This window comes from Vulpes lagopus, chromosome 23 (genome assembly GCF_018345385.1).
Source record: "Vulpes lagopus strain Blue_001 chromosome 23, ASM1834538v1, whole genome shotgun sequence".
Taxonomy (NCBI): Eukaryota; Metazoa; Chordata; class Mammalia; order Carnivora; family Canidae; genus Vulpes; species Vulpes lagopus.
The window spans coordinates 35,225,780-35,241,220 of NC_054846.1; positions in this window are offsets into that span (position 1 = coordinate 35,225,780).

Sequence of the window (15,441 nt, forward strand, 5' to 3'; positions counted from 1 at the left end):
TGTGTGTTCATCAACTTCTTTCAGGGCTGATCCCTGCCATGCAAAAGTGCAGGTCCCGATGTCAGAGCTTCTCATTTCTTATCTAAAATGTCTTAAGTGCTAACTAGTACTGAACAACTAATAAGATGAAACCAAAATCAAAACCAAACACTTTCCAGGTCTGTTAAAATTGCCTACAAGCTGAATTCCCATAGGAATCACTTGCTAGTTTGGACTAGTTTGCTGTCTGTGGAATATTCTTATTGTCCTCACTTTGTCTCTTCTCACTAATTCTACAAATCATTTTAATATAGCATTATATAAACTAAACTATAAATAAAACTCCATATAAATAAAACTGCTCCTACTAAACTCACTTGTGATCTCCTAAATACCAAACCCAGTGGTTCCCTCTCTGTAGCATTTGATATTCATATTCATTCCTTTTTCCAGGTCATTTGCACTGATAATACCCGCCACTCCTCAGTGACTTCCTCATTGCAAGTGGCCTCTTATTTTCCTTTACAGACTCCTTTTCTTGTACATTTTCTTAAATACTGATGTCATTAAAATTTCCATGGTCTTCTATATTATTATTAATACTATATATTAATATATATGCGGTCTCTTTTGAATGTTGTCATCTGATTCCATCACTTCATTATCTACCTGAATAACAATGACTTTGAATGTGAATAACATAACTCTTTTCTTGTTTTCTAAATTTATACTTAAATGCCTATTTATAGACATCTGTATTTTGCCTTTTCTCAAGCTGCTGTTGCTCAACTAAAGACATTTTTCTCTTCTAAATTTTAGGTAAACAATCATTTGGTTTTACTCAAGACTAGGGAATTTCCCAGGATAGAGGATTTTCAGTGCTAATACTGGTCCAGCCCCAGGTCAAACAAATGAACAATGATTGGTCACTCAACCTTTTCTCCATCTCGTTCTTTTCCTCACTTTTTAATTTTGATTAATGCAACAGCCATAAAGTCAGGTCCTCAAACCAGAAAACTGAGAATCATTCTAGACGTGCATTCCCTAAATCTGGTCTTTAGAAGCTCTGTACAGCTAAGTAACAATGAAGATTTCAGGCACAACTCCAGTCCTATACCAATTGAAACAAAATATCTGAGGATGGGTCATTTGGACTGGTTTCCCAAGAAATGGTTAAACTCATTTAGGTTTCAAAAACCCTGTGATTGACATGTTCCTCTCTTGTTCTGCCCTACACGATCTATCAATAGGCAATACCATTGCTCTGTCTCTTTCTATTCCCCCTTCTTACACATATCTCCTAGATGGGGCTCGCATCATTAATATTGTTAGCATAGTTTTCTCCTAGTTGATCGCCTCGATTCTACTCTCTTTTAAAAAACATCCTCTACAGGGCAGCCTGGGTGGCTCAGCGGTCTAGCACCGCCTTCAGCCCAGGGGGTGATCCTGGAGACCTGGGATTGAGTCCCATGTCAGGCTCTCTGCATGGAGCCTGCTTCTCCCTCTGCCTGTGTCTCTGCCTCTCTCTGTGTCTCATGAATAAATAAATAAAATCTTAAAAAAAAAACAAACTTCCTCTATATCCTCTACAATGCTACTGTAGTGATTATTATGAAATGCAAATCTGGGGCATTTGGGTGGCTCAGTCAGTTAAGCTTCAGCTTCTTGATTTCAGCTTAGGTCACGATCTCAGGAGATTGGGCCCCATATGGGGCTCTGTCCTGGGAGTGGAGCCTGCTTAAGATTCTCTCTCTCTCTGCCCCTCTCTCTCCCTGCTTGCTTGCACGTGTGTGCACACTTTCTCTCTCTTAAAAAAAAAAAAAAGCAAATCTGAATGAAACCTACTCAAAATCTCTCAATGGTTTCCTCTCTCCTATGGTTATATAATTAATAATAATCATAATTGTTATTATTTGCATGGTATATGCACCTGCTTTGGAGCTGGTTTCTCATCTGCATCCTTTACAGTGCTTTGTACATTCGTATATGGACCTGGGTACCACCATCAGTCTATGTGCTTTGGATGGAACTGGATAGAATTGGCTCTGTGTTGAAAACTAGGCATGACCAATCAAATAAAACTTTCTCAAAACAACATGATTGGAAAGGCATGACACATCATCTAGATACATCTGGTCTAACCAAAACAAACACAGAATATTGCATACATGAACAAAAGAAAAAGAGGTATCTTTTTTTTTGTAGTCTTGTGCCTGGAATGTGGACCTGGAGACAATGAGCTTTTAACCTAAGAATGATACCAACATAGCGGAGAGAGAAATCAAAAAGTCCCTGACAATAGCCTTTAAGTTCTTGGGTCAATCCTGAGCTGTGCTGGTGATTCATTAATATTTCTCAGCTCCAAATCCATACTTTTGGATTTCCTCCTCCAGTTGAGGAGACTGGGACTTGGCAAATGAACTTCAGATTCTCTGGACAGCCAATTTCCCATTGGGTTCTCCCACTGGGAGGCGCTAGAGTCAAAGTGGAAGGAAGACAGGGACTTCCTTCCAGTTCACTGCTCCTGAGACTGTTTCTAGCAACTGAAGACAATTCCAGTGGTAGCTTCTAATTTATTTATTTTTTAATAGATATTTTTATTGTGGTAAAATATACTTGACATAAAATGTACCATTTTAATGATTTAAATTGTATTATTCAATAGGCTTTACCGAAAAAAACTATATAGGCATACTTTTTTTTTTTTTGCACTTTTATTGCACTTCATAGATACAGTGCTTTTTATAAATTGAAGGTTTGTTGCAACCCTGCATTGAGTGAGTCCATCAGTGCTGTTTTTCTAACATTTGCTCACTTCGTGTTTCTGTGTCACATTTTGGTAATTCTTGCAGTATTTAAAACTTTTTCATTATTCTACTGGTTATAGTAATCTATGATCAATGATCTTTTATAATATTGTTTTAATTGTTTTGGGATGCCACGAACCACACTCATACAAGACGGTGAACTTATTCTGTAAATGTGTGTGGCCTGACTGCTCTACCATTTGGCCATTTGCCCATTTCTCTCCCTCTCCTTGGGCCTCTGTATTTCCTCAGACACAACAATATTGAAATCAGGCAATTAATAACCCTACAATAGCCTCTAAGTCTTTAAGTAAAAGGAAGAACATGTGTTTCTTCCTTTAAATCAAAAGCTAGAAATGATTAAGCTTAGCGAGGAAGGCATGCCAAAAGCTGAGACAGGCCAAAAACTAGGCCTCTTGCACAGGATAGTTAGCCAGGTTGTTAATGCAAAGGAAAAGTTCTTGAAAGAAATTAAAGATGCTTTCCAGTGAATACAAAAATGATTAGAAAGTACAGCTTTTTTTTTTTTTTTTTTTATTGCTTATTGCTGATATGGAGAAAGTTTTAGTGGTCTGGATAGAAGATCAAACCAGACATATGTTCCCTTAAGCCAGAGCCTGAGGATAGAAGATATCTGGGTTAACTTAGCAACCCTCTTTGCTTCTACCATCAGAGTAACCAATTCCCTGAAGTAAATACTTTTGATTTAAACTGCCTAATGCGGTCTCCATTATTATGTCTGGACCTTGACTGGTCTAGGAACTAATATCTCTCTCTCTTTTGCTTGTGGCATTTTGGGTTGTGTTTCTTGTCTCTTGTGATTAAAAAAGTGTTAAATAATATATTATTGCTTCTGCTTTTCGCTCTGCCTAGAATAATGTTGCTTTTATTGTCCATCTGGAAAATTGTCAATAATTCTTTGAGATTCAGTTTAAGCATTATGTTTTCTACCACTGTCTCTTCATGCCTGTCTCCTGGCATCACACCAATGCTATTATACTCTTTCAGCCAGAGGTATATACTTCTTTCTCTTTCTTCATAGAAAATCTTCTGAATATTGAATTTTCTTATTGTATGACAGTGCATCAGGCATTAGATGAATATTTTCTTCTTCAGATTTTATTTGCCTATTTGAGAAAGAGACAGCACAGTAGAGAAGGCATGAGTAGAGGGTAGTTTGTGTTGGAGGAGAGGAACAGAGAAAGGGAGAAGCCGACTCCCCACCGAGCAGGGAGCCTGATGTGGGGTTTCATCCCAGGATCCTGGGAACATGACCTAAGCCAAAGGCAGATGCTTAACTGACTGACCTACCCCTGGATGAGTCTTATGATAATTTATAGATATTTCTTTATATCTGAAATCCCTTAATGCTTTCATTTGTATATTTTACCTAGTAGAGATATGATTCACATAAACATATTTCATAAAGCAAATTACATTCCTTGTTTTTTCAAAGAAAGATGTAGTGTCTTAAACATTGATACTGAAAATTTTTTTCACACTTACAAAGTTTTTGTAAAGTGCTATCAAAGTATAGAATTCTCCCTTTTAGTATTTTGCAGCTTATTTTATTGTCCTAAGGACTTCTGCTAAATTCAGTCATGAGAGCATAGGTTCCATAATTTGACTCCCATGGACTTCGCCTGTATTCTAGATTTTTAAGTATCATTTTAATTTTGACTGTATTTCAGAAGATCTCAAAGCTGTTTGTAGATTTGCCATTTATAATTCCCTCTGAAAAAAAAATCCATTGAAAGTAGATTATATCCATCTGATCTCTCAACTACTCTAATATCTCTAAGTTTTCTTTGAAAGTTACCATAAATAATAACACACATTTTATCCTGCATTGTTAATGTATTTAGTACCATTTGATTAAAAATTTGATAACACATGGTCCTTTATATCATCAAGCAAATGTTCTGAAGGACCTATTGATAAAGGTATGTCAAATGAGATGTTCCTTTCTTTTTTTATTTTAAAATTACATAAGTATAAACCAGTGAGATCATATATCAGTATAAGATTGCTTGAATTTTATAAATGTAAATCAATTTGGAATATAGATCTCCAAATCCTGATAGTGTTTCTGTGGCTCTGAAGTTCTGTTGTAATGTCTTGGGGCTGCCCTCTTCAGACACCCTCCGGGAATGTATCGCTATGTCTCATCTCTACAGAGGAAATCCACTAAAGGTGTTGCAGATTTACTGTAGTAGAGACACCACTAATTAATTAATTAATCTGCTAATTCATGAATTTACTTTTTGAGTGCCAGCCGTATGCCATAACCATATAGGCACTGATGGTATAGATAATGAAGTGAGGATCGTTTTGTGGGATGGAAGTACAAGGCGATGATATACACAGAGCAGTTAGGAAGCATTGGATCAAGGCAACTCAGCTTTGTTTCTGGGGAAGAAGAGGGCAAGTTACGTAAGAAAACATTAGTACCGGGTTACTAAATCTCGGGCCATTTAAACATTATTTTGCCCAGTCAGATACTTCACCAATGTGGCCAGCAATGGATAAGGAGAATTTCATACTATGGAAAGTAAACATTTAGAAAAGAATTTGGAAAACTAGAGCAGTACAATGTTAGTACCTGTTAACCTTAATATGGTCTGATTACTCTGAGGATCCCATGGATCTTCATTACAGCAAGTCAGGTTTGCTGTGCTTCCACTGGGGGCTACTCATCTGATGGTCAACCGTAGCCACTGGAATCTCATCTGTCCTATAAACATAAGCTTGTTACTAGTAAATAATTTTATGTCGCTAAACTTCACAGATCTGCTGAAACTACCACCATTGCAATCTACTAAAAAGTCTAAAATACCCATTTTGGAGCTTTTAGTTTATATTTGATAAGAATAGAGTTTACTCACATCACTATTATATATTCTCTGGAGCCAGTGATATTTCAAAATCTCATGTTATTTCAGTGCAGTCTGATTTTTTAATTACTAGTGAGAATAATAAAGTAGCATGCCATAGTGTATGATTTTTAGAACTTTGCATTTCACAGTTCAGTAAAACTAAAAAAAAAAATAGAGGCATATAGTCTTAACGATGTATAATTTAGTTAAAAAAAGACGTTAGAAACATCTACCATCTACTCTCACTACTGCTTTAAAATAAAAAAAATATATTTATCCCTAAAATGTGCACGACTGCTAAACTTTAAAAATATAAACATATTTTACTTACGGAAAAACTTTCTGATTATATAATTTTCTTAATATTTCCAGTTTAGAGAAGATTTTTGTATCACTGAGCACTAGTACTGTGTAGGCCTGACTTTGGAACCAGTGATGTGGGGAATGACTTTGAAATTGGGAAGGGAGAAGAAATGGGTAGGAAATATCAGAAAGGGAGACAGAACATGAAGACTCCTAACTCTGGGAAACAAACTGGGGGTGGTGAAAGAGGAGGAGGGCGGAGGGTGGGGGTGAATGGGTGACGAGCACTGAGGGGGGCACTTGACGGGATGAGCAATGGGTGTTATTCTGTATGTTGGAAAATTGGACACCAATAAAAAATAAATTTATTATTATTAAAAAAAATAAAGATTCCTGGGTTTATGGAAAAAAAGAAAAAGAAATTGGACATGGGTTTGTATCTCAGTTGTGTCATTTTCTAGTTGTTTGAACTTGGTTAATGAATTTAACTTCCCTGAACTTGTCTCTTTACCTGTAAATAAGGAATAATTACCTGCTTTACCCCTATTACAGGGTTATTGGAAATATTAAGAGGGCTAATACATGTGAAAAAAATTACCAGCCAATTAATGTTATAAAATATAATTAAAAAAAATCTGTTGGGGACCCTGAGGGAATTACAAACATTCCTTTCTTCCCACTGTGAAGGAGGAAGAAGAAAGGAAGGGAGCTAAAAATTACTGAGTGCCTTTTAGATTTCAGAAACAGATATAGCTGCTTTTCATTTCTTTTACTCATCACAACAAAGCTAAACATTACATAATTTATTTACTTTTTCAAGATTTATTTATTTATTTTAGATAGAGAGAAAGAGAGCACACGCATGTGTGCACAAGCACCAGTGAAGGGAGAGACAGAAGGAGAGAATCTCAGGCAGGCTCCATGCCCAGTGCAGAGCCGAATGTGGGCCTCAATCTCTGCCTTGAGATCATGACCTGAGCTAAAATCAAGAGTCAGATGCTTAATCAACAGAGCCATCCAGGCACCCCTACATACATTTTACAGCTGGAAAAAAAAATCATGAAGCTCAGAGAGTTCAACAATTTGCCCTAATCACACAGCTGATGAAAGGCGAAATTAGGAATTCATCCAAAACATGTTCAACTTTCACTATCTCATGCTCCTGTGCAAGAAGAAACTCAGTATCTCCCGTGTTGTCAAAAAACATAATCATTCTTTTTAGCTCTTAAAAGTATGAAATGTTAATTTTGGGGTTAGCTTATTGCAGTAAGGCCACAGTCAAGGACAAATTCTGTCAGTGTAGTTTATCCTTTAGGCATTAAATTCCTGGATTACATTCAGAAAGCCTCTCCTTTATTATAATTAACTGCCAAATTAACTTTCATGATGAATAATTTAACACAATTATTCACATGTACTTCAGGAAGATTCTTACAAAGAAAATTAGGCAATACCATGACATTTAAAAAAAGTTTTCACAACCGCTTTTTGGAACTGAAACAAAGTAATAATATAGTCTTGGAAACTAATCATGTAATTTTAAATTTAGGAATCATTTCTAAAATGACACTGTATTACCAAGTATAAGAATGGCATATGAAACAAATTATGGAATTATTTAAGTGCATCTATGTGCTATTTCATGTTTCTAATAATAAAGACAATATATTTGGGGCCAGGTTCATAAAGTCTTGGAATATTTTCAAATGATTTTTTCACTTTCCCAACATATAAAGAATTTTAAGTTATAAGAAAATGCACCTTATTCCTACACATTTAAGAAAAAAAGGACTGAATTTTATCCAATTTCAGTTAATTTTTAAAACTTACAAATCAGTTGTTTGAGTGTTATGTGAGTCTTAAACTCCAGGATACATTTGGTGGACCTCAGATTTTCAAGATACTGTTTATGCTATGTTAAACATGACAAAATAAAAAGTAGATGGAATTTGGGAGGGGAAAGCAGGTATCTGGATTCATTGCAAAAAAAATAGTATTTTTGCATGTTTTCTTTGTGGACCTCCAGTAAATATCACAACTAGAGAAAATTCTTATTTCTTTTATATCCATTTTTTAGTGAGTGGTGCAGGGTGAAGACTAGGTAACTGTCCATATCTGGAAGAAATCTTGGTGTTCAGAATCACAGAAAAGTATTTTCTGTGTCTTAAGTTTCCATTTTGTAAGACTTCAGCTATTACAAAAGTCAGTTATGAGGAATTGAAAAGAAAATAAAGGTATTATAAGTGAAGTGGTGACTTAGCAGTGTTTATGTTTCTTTGCTCTGGGCCATCTGTGTACATGGCTTTAACAGAAGAGAACAATCAGATGTGTGTTAGATAGGAAACTAGGCCTATTAGATATCTCCTGTGGCCTCTGGAGCATCACTGGCACTACTCAGCTGAGGCACACTCTGTGTAAATTGTTGGGATGTAAAAATAGCAAATGTCAATGTGCTCCTTTTCTTTCTTGTCTTAACCTTCATGTGTTGATTCTGAAAAATCATTACTAAGCTATATTTGCTACCTTTGTATGGTTTCTCAGAAACCTAGACGGAGGATCTAGAGATAGTAGCAAGCAATTTCATTCTTGACTTCCCACTGAGTTTTGCTATTGCAGCTGAAATGGTATGTGACCTCTGTACTGCCGAGTCACAGCAGGGTAACTTGAAAGGACTAGGAATTTGGCTGAAGTTAACACTTCAACCCTTGAACATTCTGGTTATTATTTATATAAGACCAAGTATACACAACTGTTATTGGCTGAGCACAGACTGATGTTTTTCCCCCTTTGCCTTTTTTTTTTTCACCTTCAGTTCAGATAAGATTTACTCTTCTTTGTGCAAGAATACTATCTTAAAGTAGCCTTGCCTCAATTTATCGATTTTCCTCTGGAAATCATTTCTTTCTGGCTATACTAAGAAGTCAGAACACTTTGTTATTTCTATTAAATGTCCTTGGCTTACATTTTATCACATGGGATCCATGAGGATGAGAAGCGTGTGTTCTTTGTTACTAGTATCCACAGAATTTGTATTACATTTTGGACTTTTTAGATACTTGAAAAATAACGGAAGGTTAATTTTTTGATTTGTATGTCTCTATATTTACATGAGTGCTGAATATCACCCTCTATTTCAAGCAATAATACTTACATATTATTATGATGAATATAAACAACAGCTAATAGTTCTTGATCATTTTATGTCAAGTATTGTATTTGTGCACATGCATCACCTAGGGATCTTTTTAAAATGCAGATTATGAATTAGGTCCGAGATTTTGCATTTTTAACAAATACCTAGGTGACCCTGATATTGCTGGTTAAGGATCCCACAACCATATCCAGTAGGTACTCATTTTTCATATGAGGAAATTATTAATTTTTTTTAGATTTATTCATGAGGGACATGCAGAAAGACAGTCAGAGACACAGGCAGAGGGAGAAGCAGACTCCCTGTGGGAAGCCCGATGCAGGACTCGATCCCTGGACCCCAGATCACTCCCTGGGCTGAAGGCAGACTCTCAACTGCTGAGCCACTCAGGTGTCCCTCAGATGAGGAAATTAAAGTTGAAGTAACTTGCCCAATGTCATACAATTAGAATTCAGCAGAGTAGGGATTCAAGATACTTTCTATTTATTGCCAACATCCATCCTTAAAGCAGTGCTTCCAAATCTTATCTGTAGGGAAGGACCTGTTTTTCTCCTCCCAAACTATTACAGTCCAAAGATTTTAAAAAGTACAGTATAAATGAATTACTAGAGAAATGAAATGCAAGCTTGTATGTTTTATTTTTAGACTCAAAAGATGTAAAATTACACTGGTACTATAAAAATTTCTAAACATTTACTCCCAATTTCCAAATTTTTTCATAGCAGATGAGTAACAACTCTATGACCAGCAGTGACCCTTGAGGATACTTTGAGTAGCATTACTCTAAACTATTATCATATTCGGGAAACCAGGGCTTTTTTGAAAGCAATCTCTATGACCAACAAGGGGCTTGAACACAACCCCGAGATCAAGAGTCTTGTGTTTTACCCACTGACCCAGCCAAGTGCCTCAAGAAGGCAGGATTTTTCAATGTACTTGTTGAGTCAATGGAAATGACAGTGGTGGTTTTTTAAATTAAAAAATATTACTTTAGATTTATTTATTAAAATTAAAAAAATATTTATTTATGATAGTCACAGAGAGAGAGAGAGAGAGAGAGAGGCAGAGACACAGGCAGAGGGAGAAGCAGGCTCCATGTACAGGGAGCCCGATGTGGGATTCAATCCCAGGTCCCCAGGATCATGCCCTGGGCTAAAGGCAGGTGCCAAACCGCTGTGCCACCCAGGGATCCCTTACTTTAGATTTAATACATGGATTTTGTTTAAAAAAAAGAGAAAAAACCAACAAGAAAAGCTGAAATTAAAACGTAATTCTACATTTTCTGGAATTTTAAATCTTACAGATCAGTCTTAGGATTTAAGAAGACTTTTGCTCTAATAAGAAAAAGTGAATTGATCTTTTTATCTTGTCTCCAGTTATTTAGAGAAAATAATTTTTTTATAAAAGATTGCTATTTATTTCTTAATTCAATTGAATATTTATATCTTCTAGCTTTTTTCTGTTAATGTGTAGTGGCATTAGGTACCTCATCCTTGGCTCTGAGTGTAGAGTCAGGCAGAGGTTATGTCAATATTTTTTTCTATCATTACATAAGAAAAATAACAATGTGTTATTTATCGATTTTAAACATTCCTCCCTTCTTCAGCAATCTGGGAAAAAAATACAAGATAAAGCAGCACTACTTGTGAACACATTATCCTTCTCATCGATCAGTATGGAGAATGTCAGGTCTTTCTCATTTTATCTCATTCATCTGGAGTGTTTGCATATCTTTTTAAGAATAGAATCTGCCAGTTTCAGAATTGTCTTATCCAGAATCATTTAAAATCAATCTCTTTTTAGGGAGGATGATTAGCCTTAGTTCCTTCATGGTGTTTAAGCTTCTGCTGAAGTCCTAAGATTATTTTCTCTTGTGACTGTTGATCTAGCACCTGAGATCCAATATTTTGTGTTTGACATAATGTTAATATTTTCGTCTACCTGCTAAATATAGTCAAATTGCAATGTTAAGCAACTTAAAACTTTGTTCCTTTGTTCAGAATGTTTAACTTTCCTCCACTATGTAAAAACCACAGTATAATTGCTCTGAATCTATACAAAGGAGCCGAGGAATTAAAAATCCCCCAAAGGCTGCAGTAATATTGTCTAGGAAATAAATGTATAATAAATTGACTAATACCTGAAATTGTGCCATGATATCCTAAGGGAATCTATATATCAGATATGCAGAAAGAATTACTTAGTTTTCTTAAAATCTTTCAAGAGTCAATCTCACATAGCAAACCTAGACAGACCTGGTTTGCACATTGGTTCTGTTGCTAGAAGCTCCCTGGACTTAAACAAATTGCTTAATTTCTTTAATTAATTAATTATTTATTTTTGTGCTCTCAACTCTAAAATGGAACTAATAATACATCCACCTCATAGTTGTTTGGGGATTACCTGAGATAGCATATGTACAGAATCTAGCATGTGTAAGGTGTTCAACAGTATTTGTTTCTTTCCTTTAAATTCTATTTTTGAGGGGGACAGGCATGGAGAAGCCACATGGACAGTTTTGTATCCAGGAACAGTATCTGTGAAACAATAACTTTATATAAGACTAATTCTTTATTGTTTGTGTGGTGGGGTGTTTTATACCTATGTCTGTATCGATATTTCTATGTCTATTCCTACAGCTGTATCTATATTCAACTCCATTTCACCTTATATCTTTATTAATCATCTATACCTATATATCTGATATATTCATATCTATCATCATCTATCAGTTTATCTATTGTTTTGATTATTTTTCCACAGTGAGGATGTAACATTTACTCATTTTCCAAACCAAATGTGCAAAGAAAATGTAATTTTTTGCCTCTATAACAGGTGTAATCCTCCTCTTTCCCTTTAACCCCATGATTGTTAAATTGGAAGAACTTTAAACATATCAATTAACAGTGTCACTGTTTTTTGTTTTTTGTTTTTGTTTTTTTCTGGTTAAAATAGTGTTCTGTGGGTGACTTGATCTCCTTTAGGCAAATGCTTGGCTTTTCATATTCCCCAATAATCTGCTTGTATGCCAAATGATACCTGGGTACAGAGTGGGGGGCTATATGATTTGGGGTGGTGGGGAAAAAAAGAATGGTATATCCTGAATTCCCCATCTCTCTTGTGGGTAGCTGATGGTCTGGTATTCTCTGATTTTTTTTTTTTTTTTTGAGTAATGAGTGGCAACTATGGCCAAAGCTTGTGTTTCTATCCTCACTACAAGTTATGATCCCTCAAAGTGTGTAGGAGGGTGTGTTCCCTTACCAGGGTACATGGGAACATCTAAATCATTAACATGCCTTGAGCAGGCCATGAGGACACAGAGTACCACATAGACTCTTTTTTTCAGACAACTTTTTCTGCCAAAGGTGTACTAGTCATATACCATGATGGACATAAAAATGAACTAGTTGCTAGACTTCTTCAAGAGACCTTTAGCTTCCCCAGATATGCTAACAGTGGTTGTGATGTTTTTTGGCCACCCCTGTATATAGTTGGATAGGAATACTACCCATCTGCAGCTTAGTCATGAGAAGTAGAAAAATGAGAATCCCTAAATCTATCTTTTTATCATACTTTTCTCTCACCTATCTTCTTATATTCCTATTGAGAAAGGGGGAAGAAAGGGACCAATTCTCTATTTCCTCTTCTTTTCTAATCCAACTCCCTTCATTTCATATCCATGACTTCCTTCCATGGGTTCAGGGAAGAAGGGGTATCATTATGGAGATTTGATATATATTATAAATAATTCCAAAAATGTTGAGATAGGTAGATACCCATAGGCCATCAATCTCCTTTGAAAGGAAAAATGATGACTGAGGCTAGATTTATGTAACCCTCTCTATATCACTTCAGAACATTTAATGACCTAGGAATTGGTTATAAGTAAAAACATCACCATAAGGGAATTTATCTGTAAGTATTACTTTAATCTCTGGCAAACGGTATGATGGATAGCTCTTCTCAGTGGATGTGTCCTTTTCATCCATGATTTAGCCAGTATTGTTATGGAGCCCCCAAATGCCTGGAACTATTGTATAACTTCAGCTTAAAAAATTAAACCAGTGTTATTGATGTATCTTTCACAAAGATTTCTTAACTGAAGCATTCGATGATTGAGGCAGATTCATGCATTATCACAGTGATGAGACTAAGTTCAGACTACTATTTCATTTATGGAACATGTGGGGGTAGCCATACTTTATGTATCATCATGGATATTTAGTATGAGTAGATTTTTTTCCAAAGACATGAAAATACATTGTCATAGTTATTTATTTTTTCAATAAAAGATCTGTTGAATATTACTAAAGACAAAGTAATGGACTGTGGCTACATAGATAAATTTTAAAAATTTCCCTACCCTTCTCTTGAACATACAGCCAAGCAAAATAATTAAGTATGCAAATAAATAATTTAATAGAATGTCTTCTTGTATATCTTTAACATACTTACCAGTTTCTTTAAAGTCCTTGTCCCATAACCCTAACAAGAGATTTATCTCTGTTTCTGTTTTTATTGACTATCTTTTCTCTATGTTAATAATAAATAATTAATAATTTAATAATGTTGCCCATTATTAAATGGGTGACATTCTCTTACATCTTGTAATTTTTATTGCATGCTTGACACTATAGGGTAAAAGAAGAGTAGATACTGAAGTGAATATTTACTCCCAGAGAAAGGAATGCCTCTCCTTTTGTTTGGTTGCCAGTTTGGGGAGGGGATGAATCAATATAATATGCAGGTAACTTGTATTTAGGCTTTGTTGCACCTTTGCTTACATTTAGATCACCATTTGCTTCAAATATTTTGAGAGCAGAATTGAGATTTCTCTTTTAGCAGGGCTTAGAGTCTGATCACCTATCAGATGATTACTTTATGCTGTATTGCTAACTAAGAAACTTTCTGCAGCATGCAGTTCCCTTTCTGTCTTGTTGACCAGCTCCAAACTTTTGGAGAATGTCTAGAAGTTCAGAGTGGCATTTCTCTCAGATCTTCTGCTCAGGTTTTAGACTTCAGATGGCTGCTGAAGTGCACTTCACAATGAGGTCTGAGTGCTTTGAGAGGGATTTCTATGAACTCTCCCGCCTTGCTCTTCGTTTTTAGTGAGCTGTAATAAACATAAGGAAGTGTTAACAGAGTTATCATGGCACAGAGCTGATGGGCTGGCAAGACCTTAATGTGTGACACATGAGCTGGCCCTTGAAAGACAAATAGGATTTGGATGGAGAGAAGTGGTGATAGAAGGACCCTAATCAACATGCTTTAACATTTAGATTGATATTGATAGATCTACTTTACCTTATAACAGCACCAAGAAAACTGATCCTTAGCTTGTGTACTTTTCTTTTACTTTATTTATAAAAAGGCAAAATTATATCATCAGGTGTATACTATTTTATATATTATTTTGTGACAAAATCTAATTTTTGACTGACACAAAAAAATACACATTTTAACCAACACCTTCTTTCTAATTGCATTTTCTTTAGACTCATTGAGATCATCATTGCGTTTTGATAGCAATAGCACAAGGTGGCCCAGAAGTAATCACAAGCAATATTTGAGAAGTATTTTACTAATTTCAGAGGCTAATATAAATGTTTTATAGGAATGATCTCTTTTAGGGGATCCCTGGGTGGCTCAGCGGTTTGGTTCCTGCCTTCCACCCAGGCGTGATCCTGGAGTCCTGGGATCGAGTCCTATATCGGGCTCCCTGTGTGGACTCTGCTTCTCCCTCTGCCTGTGTCTCTGCGCCTCCCTCTCTCTCTCTCTCTCTCTCTCTCTCTCTGTGTCTCTCATGAATAAATAAATAAAAACCTAAAAAAAATTAAAAAAAGGAATGATCTCTTTTAGAACAACCTTTGGACATAGGAACTGTAATGTCATTTCATGGATAAGGACATTAAGACTTACAGTAGTTACATGACTTATTCAAGGTGATATGTTTAGCAATTGCTGGAGCCTGGGTCCTAACAAGTTTATTTAATCCTGCAGTCAGAGATAGATATTAATCACTTCTTTTTGCCAGTAGAATGAGATAAAATCAGCAAGTCCTAACACCTGTGGAGTATCTCGCCTGTGATCTAATAATGAAAATGGCACTGATGATAGAAAATCAAAGATTTGAGCCTAAGTGCTATGATCCTGCTATCAACCTTGTGTATTACACATTATCTCTTGCTAGATATTTATATAGTGTTTGATAAAAATGATAGTTAACTTGCTTCACTTTCTGCTGTTCTACATTTACTTGTTTAGCACTAGCTAATTGATTTTAATCATCTAATTCTGTACTTTTCCTTTTCCTTGAAGTATGAAA